The following is an 8,382-nucleotide window of genomic DNA, read 5'->3' as shown; positions in this document are numbered from 1 at the left end:
TAATGATGATGGTGGTGGTAGTAGTAGTGATATGGATGGTAATGGTAATGATAACAGTTTAGTGATGGTGGTGGTGGTGGTGGTGGTGGTGGTGGTGGTGGTGGTAATGATGATGGTAGTTGTAGTAGTGGTATGGATGGTAATGGTAATGATAGCAGTTTAGTGATGGTGGTGGTGGTGGTTGTAGTAGTGGTATGGATGGTAATGGTAATGATAACAGTTTAGTGATGGTGGTAGTAATGATGATGGTGGTGGTGGTGGTAATGATGATGGTAGTTGTAGTAGTAGTGGTATGGATGGTAATGGTAATGATAACAGTTTAGTGATGGTGGTGGTGGTGGTTGTAGTAGTAGTGGTATGGGTGGTAATGGTAATGATAGCAGTTTAGTGATGGTGGTGGTGGTGGTAGTAGTAGTGGTATGGGTGGTAATGGTAATGATAACAGTTTAGTGATGGTGGTAGTAATGATGATGGTGGTGGTGGTGGTAATGATGATGGTAGTTGTAGTAGTAGTGGTATGGATGGTAATGGTAATGATAACAGTTTAGTGATGGTGGTGGTGGTGGTTGTAGTAGTAGTGGTATGGGTGGTAATGGTAATGATAACAGTTTAGTGATGGTGGTAGTAATGATGATGAAGGTGGTGGTGGTAATGATGATGGTTATTTAGTTATAAGTTAGTTATAGTTTCATTTAGTAATGATGATGGTGGTTGTAGTACTGATATAAAGGAGAAGATGACCTTATTTAGTTATAGTTTCATTTAGTAGTGATGATGGTGGTTGTAGTACTGATGATGGTGGTTGTATAAAGGAGAAGATGACCTTATTTAGTTATAGTTTCATTTAGTACTGATGATGGTGGTTGTAGTACTGATATACAGGAGAAGATGACCGTTATTTAGTTATAGTTTCATTTAGTAGTGATGATGGTGGTTGTAGTACTGATATACAGGAGAAGATGACCGTTATTTAGTTATAGTTTCATTTAGTAGTGATGATGGTGGTTGTAGTACTGATATAAAGGAGAAGATGACCGTTATTTAGTTATAAGTTAGTTATAGTTTCATTTAGTAGTGATGATGGTGGTTGTAGTACTGATATACAGGAGAAGATGACCGTTATTTAGTTATAGTTTCATTTAGTAGTGATGATGGTGGTTGTAGTACTGATATAAAGGAGAAGATGACCGTTAGTTAGTTATAGTTTCATTTAGTAATGATGATGGTGGTTGTAGTACTGATATAAAGGAGAAGATGACCGTTATTTAGTTATAGTTTCATTTAGTAGTGATGATGATGGTTGTAGTACTGATATAAAGGAGAAGATGACCGTTATTTAGTTATAAGTTAGTTATAGTTTCATTTAGTAGTGATGATGGTGGTTGTAGTACTGATATAAAGGAGAAGATGACCGTTATTTAGTTATAGTTTCATTTAGTAGTGATGATGATGGTTGTAGTACTGATATAAAGGAGAAGATGACCGTTATTTAGTTATAAGTTAGTTATAGTTTCATTTAGTAATGATGATGGTGGTTGTAGTACTGATATAAAGGAGAAGATGACCGTTATTTAGTTATAGTTTCATTTAGTAGTGATGATGGTGGTTGTAGTACTGATATAAAGGAGAAGATGACCGTTATTTAGTTATAGTTTCATTTAGTAGTGATGATGGTGGTTGTAGTACTGATATAAAGGAGAAGATGACCGTTATTTAGTTATAGTTTCATTTAGTAATGATGATGGTGGTTGTAGTACTGATATACAGGAGAAGATGACCGTTATTTAGTTATAAGTTAGATATAGTTTCATTTAGTAGTGATGATGGTGGTTGTAGTACTGATATAAAGGAGAAGATGACCGTTATTTAGTTATAGTTTCATTTAGTAATGATGATGGTGGTTGTAGTACTGATATACAGGAGAAGATGACCGTTATTTAGTTATAAGTTAGTTATAGTTTCATTTAGTAGTGATGATGGTGGTTGTAGTACTGATATAAAGGAGAAGATGACCGTTATTTAGTTATAGTTTCATTTAGTAGTGATGATGGTGGTTGTAGTACTGATATAAAGGAGAAGATGACCGTTAGTTAGTTATAGTTTCATTTAGTACTGATGATGGTGGTTGTAGTACTGATATAAAGGAGAAGATGACCGTTATTTAGTTATAGTTTCATTTAGTAGTGATGATGGTGGTAGTAGTAATGATGATGGTGGTTGTAGTACTGATATACAGGAGAAGATGACCGTTATTTAGTTATAAGTTAGTTATAGTTTCATTTAGTAGTGATGATGGTGGTTGTAGTAGTAATGATGATGATGGTGGTAGTAGTAGTGATGATGGTGGTTGTAGTACTGATATACAGGAGAAGATGACCGTTATTTAGTTATAGTTTCATTTAGTAGTGATGATGGTGGTAGTAGTAATGATGATGGTGGTTGTAGTACTGATATAAAGGAGAAGATGACCGTTATTTAGTTATAGTTTCATTTAGTAGTGATGATGGTGGTTGTAGTACTGATATAAAGGAGAAGATGACCGTTATTTAGTTATAAGTTAGTTATAGTTTCATTTAGTAGTGATGATGGTGGTTGTAGTAGTAATGATGATGATGGTGGTAGTAGTAGTGATGATGGTGGTTGTAGTACTGATATAAAGGAGAAGATGACCGTTATTTAGTTATAGTTTCATTTAGTAGTGATGATGGTGGTTGTAGTAATGATGATGGTGGTTGTAGTACTGATATACAGGAGAAGATGACCGTTATTTAGTTATAGTTTCATTTAGTAGTGATGATGGTGGTTGTAGTACTGATATAAAGGAGAAGATGACCGTTATTTAGTTATAGTTTCATTTAGTAATGATGATGGTGGTTGTAGTACTGATATAAAGGAGAAGATGACCGTTATTTAGTTATAGTTTCATTTAGTAGTGATGATGGTGGTTGTAGTACTGATATAAAGGAGAAGATGACCGTTATTTAGTTATAGTTTCATTTAGTAGTGATGATGGTGGTTGTAGTACTGATATAAAGGAGAAGATGACCGTTATTTAGTTATAGTTTCATTTAGTAGTGATGATGGTGGTTGTAGTACTGATATAAAGGAGAAGATGACCGTTATTTAGTTATAGTTTCATTTAGTAATGATGATGGTGGTTGTAGTACTGATATAAAGGAGAAGATGACCGTTATTTAGTTATAGTTTCATTTAGTAGTGATGATGGTGGTTGTAGTACTGATATAAAGGAGAAGATGACCGTTATTTAGTTATAGTTTCATTTAGTAGTGATGATGGTGGTTGTAGTACTGATATAAAGGAGAAGATGACCGTTATTTAGTTATAGTTTCATTTAGTAGTGATGATGGTGGTTGTAGTACTGATATAAAGGAGAAGATGACCGTTATTTAGTTATAGTTTCATTTAGTAATGATGATGGTGGTTGTAGTACTGATATACAGGAGAAGATGACCGTTATTTAGTTATAAGTTAGTTATAGTTTCATTTAGTAATGATGATGGTGGTTGTAGTACTGATATAAAGGAGAAGATGACCGTTATTTAGTTATAAGTTAGTTATAGTTTCATTTAGTAATGATGATGGTAGTTGTAGTACTGATATACAGGAGAAGATGACCGTTATTTAGTTATAGTTTCATTTAGTAATGATGATGGTGGTTGTAGTACTGATATAAAGGAGAAGATGACCGTTATTTAGTTATAAGTTAGTTATAGTTTCATTTAGTAGTGATGATGGTGGTTGTAGTACTGATATACAGGAGAAGATGACCGTTATTTAGTTATAGTTTCATTTAGTAGTGATGATGGTGGTTGTAGTACTGATATAAAGGAGAAGATGACCGTTATTTAGTTATAGTTTCATTTAGTAGTGATGATGGTAGTTGTAGTACTGATATACAGGAGAAGATGACCTTATTTAGTTATAGTTTCATTTAGTAATGATGATGGTGGTTGTAGTACTGATATACAGGAGAAGATGACCGTTATTTAGTTATAAGTTAGTTATAGTTTCATTTAGTAGTGATGATGGTGGTTGTAGTAGTAATGATGATGATGGTGGTAGTAGTAGTGATGATGGTGGTTGTAGTACTGATATACAGGAGAAGATGACCGTTATTTAGTTATAAGTTAGTTATAGTTTCATTTAGTAATGATGATGGTGGTTGTAGTACTGATATAAAGGAGAAGATGACCGTTATTTAGTTATAAGTTAGTTATAATTTCATTTAGTAGTGATGATGGTGGTTGTAGTACTGATATAAAGGAGAAGATGACCGTTATTTAGTTATAGTTTCATTTAGTAATGATGATGGTGGTTGTAGTACTGATATAAAGGAGAAGATGACCGTTATTTAGTTATAGTTTCATTTAGTAATGATGATGGTGGTTGTAGTAGTAATGATGATGGTGGTTGTAGTACTGATATACAGGAGAAGATGACCGTTATTTAGTTATAAGTTAGTTATAATTTCATTTAGTAGTGATGATGGTGGTTGTAGTACTGATATAAAGGAGAAGATGACCGTTATTTAGTTATAGTTTCATTTAGTAATGATGATGGTGGTTGTAGTACTGATATAAAGGAGAAGATGACCGTTATTTAGTTATAAGTTAGTTATAGTTTCATTTAGTAATGATGATGGTGGTTGTAGAACTGATATAAAGGAGAAGATGACCGTTATTCAGTTATAAGTTAGTTATAGTTTCATTTAGTAATGATGATGGTGGTTGTAGTACTGATATACAGGAGAAGATGACCGTTATTTAGTTATAAGTTAGTTATAGTTTCATTTAGTAATGATGATGGTGGTTGTAGTACTGATATAAAGGAGAAGATGACCGTTATTTAGTTATAGTTTCATTTAGTATTGATGATGGTGGTAGTAGTAATGATGATGGTGGTTGTAGTACTGATATAAAGGAGAAGATGACCGTTATTTAGTTATAGTTTCATTTAGTAGTGATGATGGTGGTTGTAGTACTGATATAAAGGAGAAGATGACCGTTATTTAGTTATAGTTTCATTTAGTAGTGATGATGGTGGTTGTAGTACTGATATAAAGGAGAAGATGACCGTTATTTAGTTATAGTTTCATTTAGTAATGATGATGGTGGTTGTAGTACTGATATAAAGGAGAAGATGACCGTTATTTAGTTATAGTTTCATTTAGTATTGATGATGGTGGTTGTAGTACTGATATAAAGGAGAAGATGACCGTTATTTAGTTATAGTTTCATTTAGTAGTGATGATGGTGGTTGTAGTAGTAATGATGATGATGGTGGTAGTAGTAGTGATGATGGTGGTTGTAGTACTGATATAAAGGAGAAGATGACCGTTATTTAGTTATAAGTTAGTTATAGTTTCATTTAGTAGTGATGATGGTGGTTGTAGTAGTAATGATGATGATGGTGGTAGTAGTAATGATGATGGTGGTTGTAGTACTGATATAAAGGAGAAGATGACCGTTATTTAGTTATAGTTTCATTTAGTAGTGATGATGGTGGTTGTAGTACTGATATAAAGGAGAAGATGACCGTTATTTAGTTATAGTTTCATTTAGTAATGATGATGGTGGTAGTAGTAGTAATGATGATGATGGTGGTAGTAGTAATGATATACAGGAGAAGATGACCGTTATTTAGTTATAGTTTCATTTAGTAGTGATGATGGTGGTAGTAGTAATGATGATGGTGGTTGTAGTACTGATATACAGGAGAAGATGACCGTTATTTAGTTATAGTTAGTTATAGTTTCATTTAGTACTGATGATGGTGGTTGTAGTACTGATATACAGGAGAAGATGACCGTTATTTAGTTATAGTTTCATTTAGTAGTGATGATGGTGGTAGTAGTAATGATGATGGTGGTTGTAGTACTGATATACAGGAGAAGATGACCGTTATTTAGTTATAAGTTAGTTATAGTTTCATTTAGTAGTGATGATGGTGGTTGTAGTACTGATATAAAGGAGAAGATGACCGTTATTTAGTTATAGTTTCATTTAGTAATGATGATGGTGGTAGTAGTAGTAATGATGATGATGGTGGTAGTAGTAATGATATACAGGAGAAGATGACCGTTATTTAGTTATAGTTTCATTTAGTAGTGATGATGGTGGTAGTAGTAATGATGATGGTGGTTGTAGTACTGATATACAGGAGAAGATGACCGTTATTTAGTTATAGTTAGTTATAGTTTCATTTAGTACTGATGATGGTGGTTGTAGTACTGATATACAGGAGAAGATGACCGTTATTTAGTTATAGTTTCATTTAGTAGTGATGATGGTGGTAGTAGTAATGATGATGGTGGTTGTAGTACTGATATACAGGAGAAGATGACCGTTATTTAGTTATAAGTTAGTTATAGTTTCATTTAGTAGTGATGATGGTGGTTGTAGTACTGATATAAAGGAGAAGATGACCGTTATTTAGTTATAAGTTAGTTATAGTTTCATTTAGTAGTGATGATGGTGGTTGTAGTACTGATATAAAGGAGAAGATGACCGTTATTTAGTTATAGTTTCATTTAGTAGTGATGATGGTGGTTGTAGTAGTGATGATGGTGGTTGTAGTACTGATATAAAGGAGAAGATGACCGTTATTTAGTTATAGTTTCATTTAGTAATGATGATGGTGGTTGTAGTACTGATATAAAGGAGAAGATGACCGTTATTTAGTTATAGTTTCATTTAGTAATGATGATGGTGGTTGTAGTACTGATATAAAGGAGAAGATGACCGTTATTTAGTTATAGTTTCATTTAGTAGTGATGATGGTGGTAGTAGTAATGATGATGGTGGTTGTAGTACTGATATAAAGGAGAAGATGACCGTTATTTAGTTATAGTTTCATTTAGTAGTGATGATGGTGGTAGTAGTAATGATGATGGTGGTTGTAGTACTGATATAAAGGAGAAGATGACCGTTATTTAGTTATAGTTTCATTTAGTAGTGATGATGGTGGTTGTAGTACTGATATAAAGGAGAAGATGACCGTTATTTAGTTATAGTTTCATTTAGTAATGATGATGGTGGTTGTAGTACTGATATACAGGAGAAGATGACCGTTATTTAGTTATAGTTTCATTTAGTAGTGATGATGGTGGTTGTAGTACTGATATAAAGGAGAAGATGACCGTTATTTAGTTATAGTTTCATTTAGTATTGATGATGGTGGTTGTAGTACTGATATAAAGGAGAAGATGACCGTTATTTAGTTATAGTTAGTTATAATTTCATTTAGTACTGATGATGGTGGTTGTAGTACTGATATACAGGAGAAGATGACCGTTATTTAGTTATAGTTTCATTTAGTAGTGATGATGGTGGTAGTAGTAATGATGATGGTGGTTGTAGTACTGATATAAAGGAGAAGATGACCGTTATTTAGTTATTGTTAGTTATAGTTTCATTTAGTACTGATGATGGTGGTTGTAGTACTGATATACAGGAGAAGATGACCGTTATTTAGTTATAGTTTCATTTAGTAATGATGATGGTGGTTGTAGTACTGATATAAAGGAGAAGATGACCGTTATTTAGTTATAGTTTCATTTAGTAGTGATGATGGTGGTAGTAGTAATGGTGATGGTGGTTGTAGTACTGATATACAGGAGAAGATGACCGTTATTTAGTTATAAGTTAGTTATAGTTTCATTTAGTAGTGATGATGGTGGTTGTAGTACTGATATAAAGGAGAAGATGACCGTTATTTAGTTATAGTTTCATTTAGTAGTGATGATGGTGGTTGTAGTACTGATATACAGGAGAAGATGACCGTTATTTAGTTATAAGTTAGTTATAGTTTCATTTAGTAGTGATGATGGTGGTTGTAGTAGTAATGATGATGATGGTGGTAGTAGTAGTGATGATGGTGGTTGTAGTACTGATATACAGGAGAAGATGACCGTTATTTAGTTATAAGTTAGTTATAGTTTCATTTAGTAATGATGATGGTGGTTGTAGTACTGATATAAAGGAGAAGATGACCGTTATTTAGTTATAAGTTAGTTATAATTTCATTTAGTAGTGATGATGGTGGTTGTAGTACTGATATAAAGGAGAAGATGACCGTTATTTAGTTATAGTTTCATTTAGTAATGATGATGGTGGTTGTAGTACTGATATAAAGGAGAAGATGACCGTTATTTAGTTATAGTTTCATTTAGTAATGATGATGGTGGTTGTAGTAGTAATGATGATGGTGGTTGTAGTACTGATATACAGGAGAAGATGACCGTTATTTAGTTATAAGTTAGTTATAATTTCATTTAGTAGTGATGATGGTGGTTGTAGTACTGATATAAAGGAGAAGATGACCGTTATTTAGTTATAGTTTCATTTAGTAATGATGATGGTG

This window comes from Oncorhynchus gorbuscha, unplaced genomic scaffold, assembly GCF_021184085.1.
Source record: "Oncorhynchus gorbuscha isolate QuinsamMale2020 ecotype Even-year unplaced genomic scaffold, OgorEven_v1.0 Un_scaffold_2168, whole genome shotgun sequence".
Lineage (NCBI taxonomy): Eukaryota > Metazoa > Chordata > Actinopteri > Salmoniformes > Salmonidae > Oncorhynchus > Oncorhynchus gorbuscha.
This window is presented reverse-complemented; position numbering follows the sequence as displayed.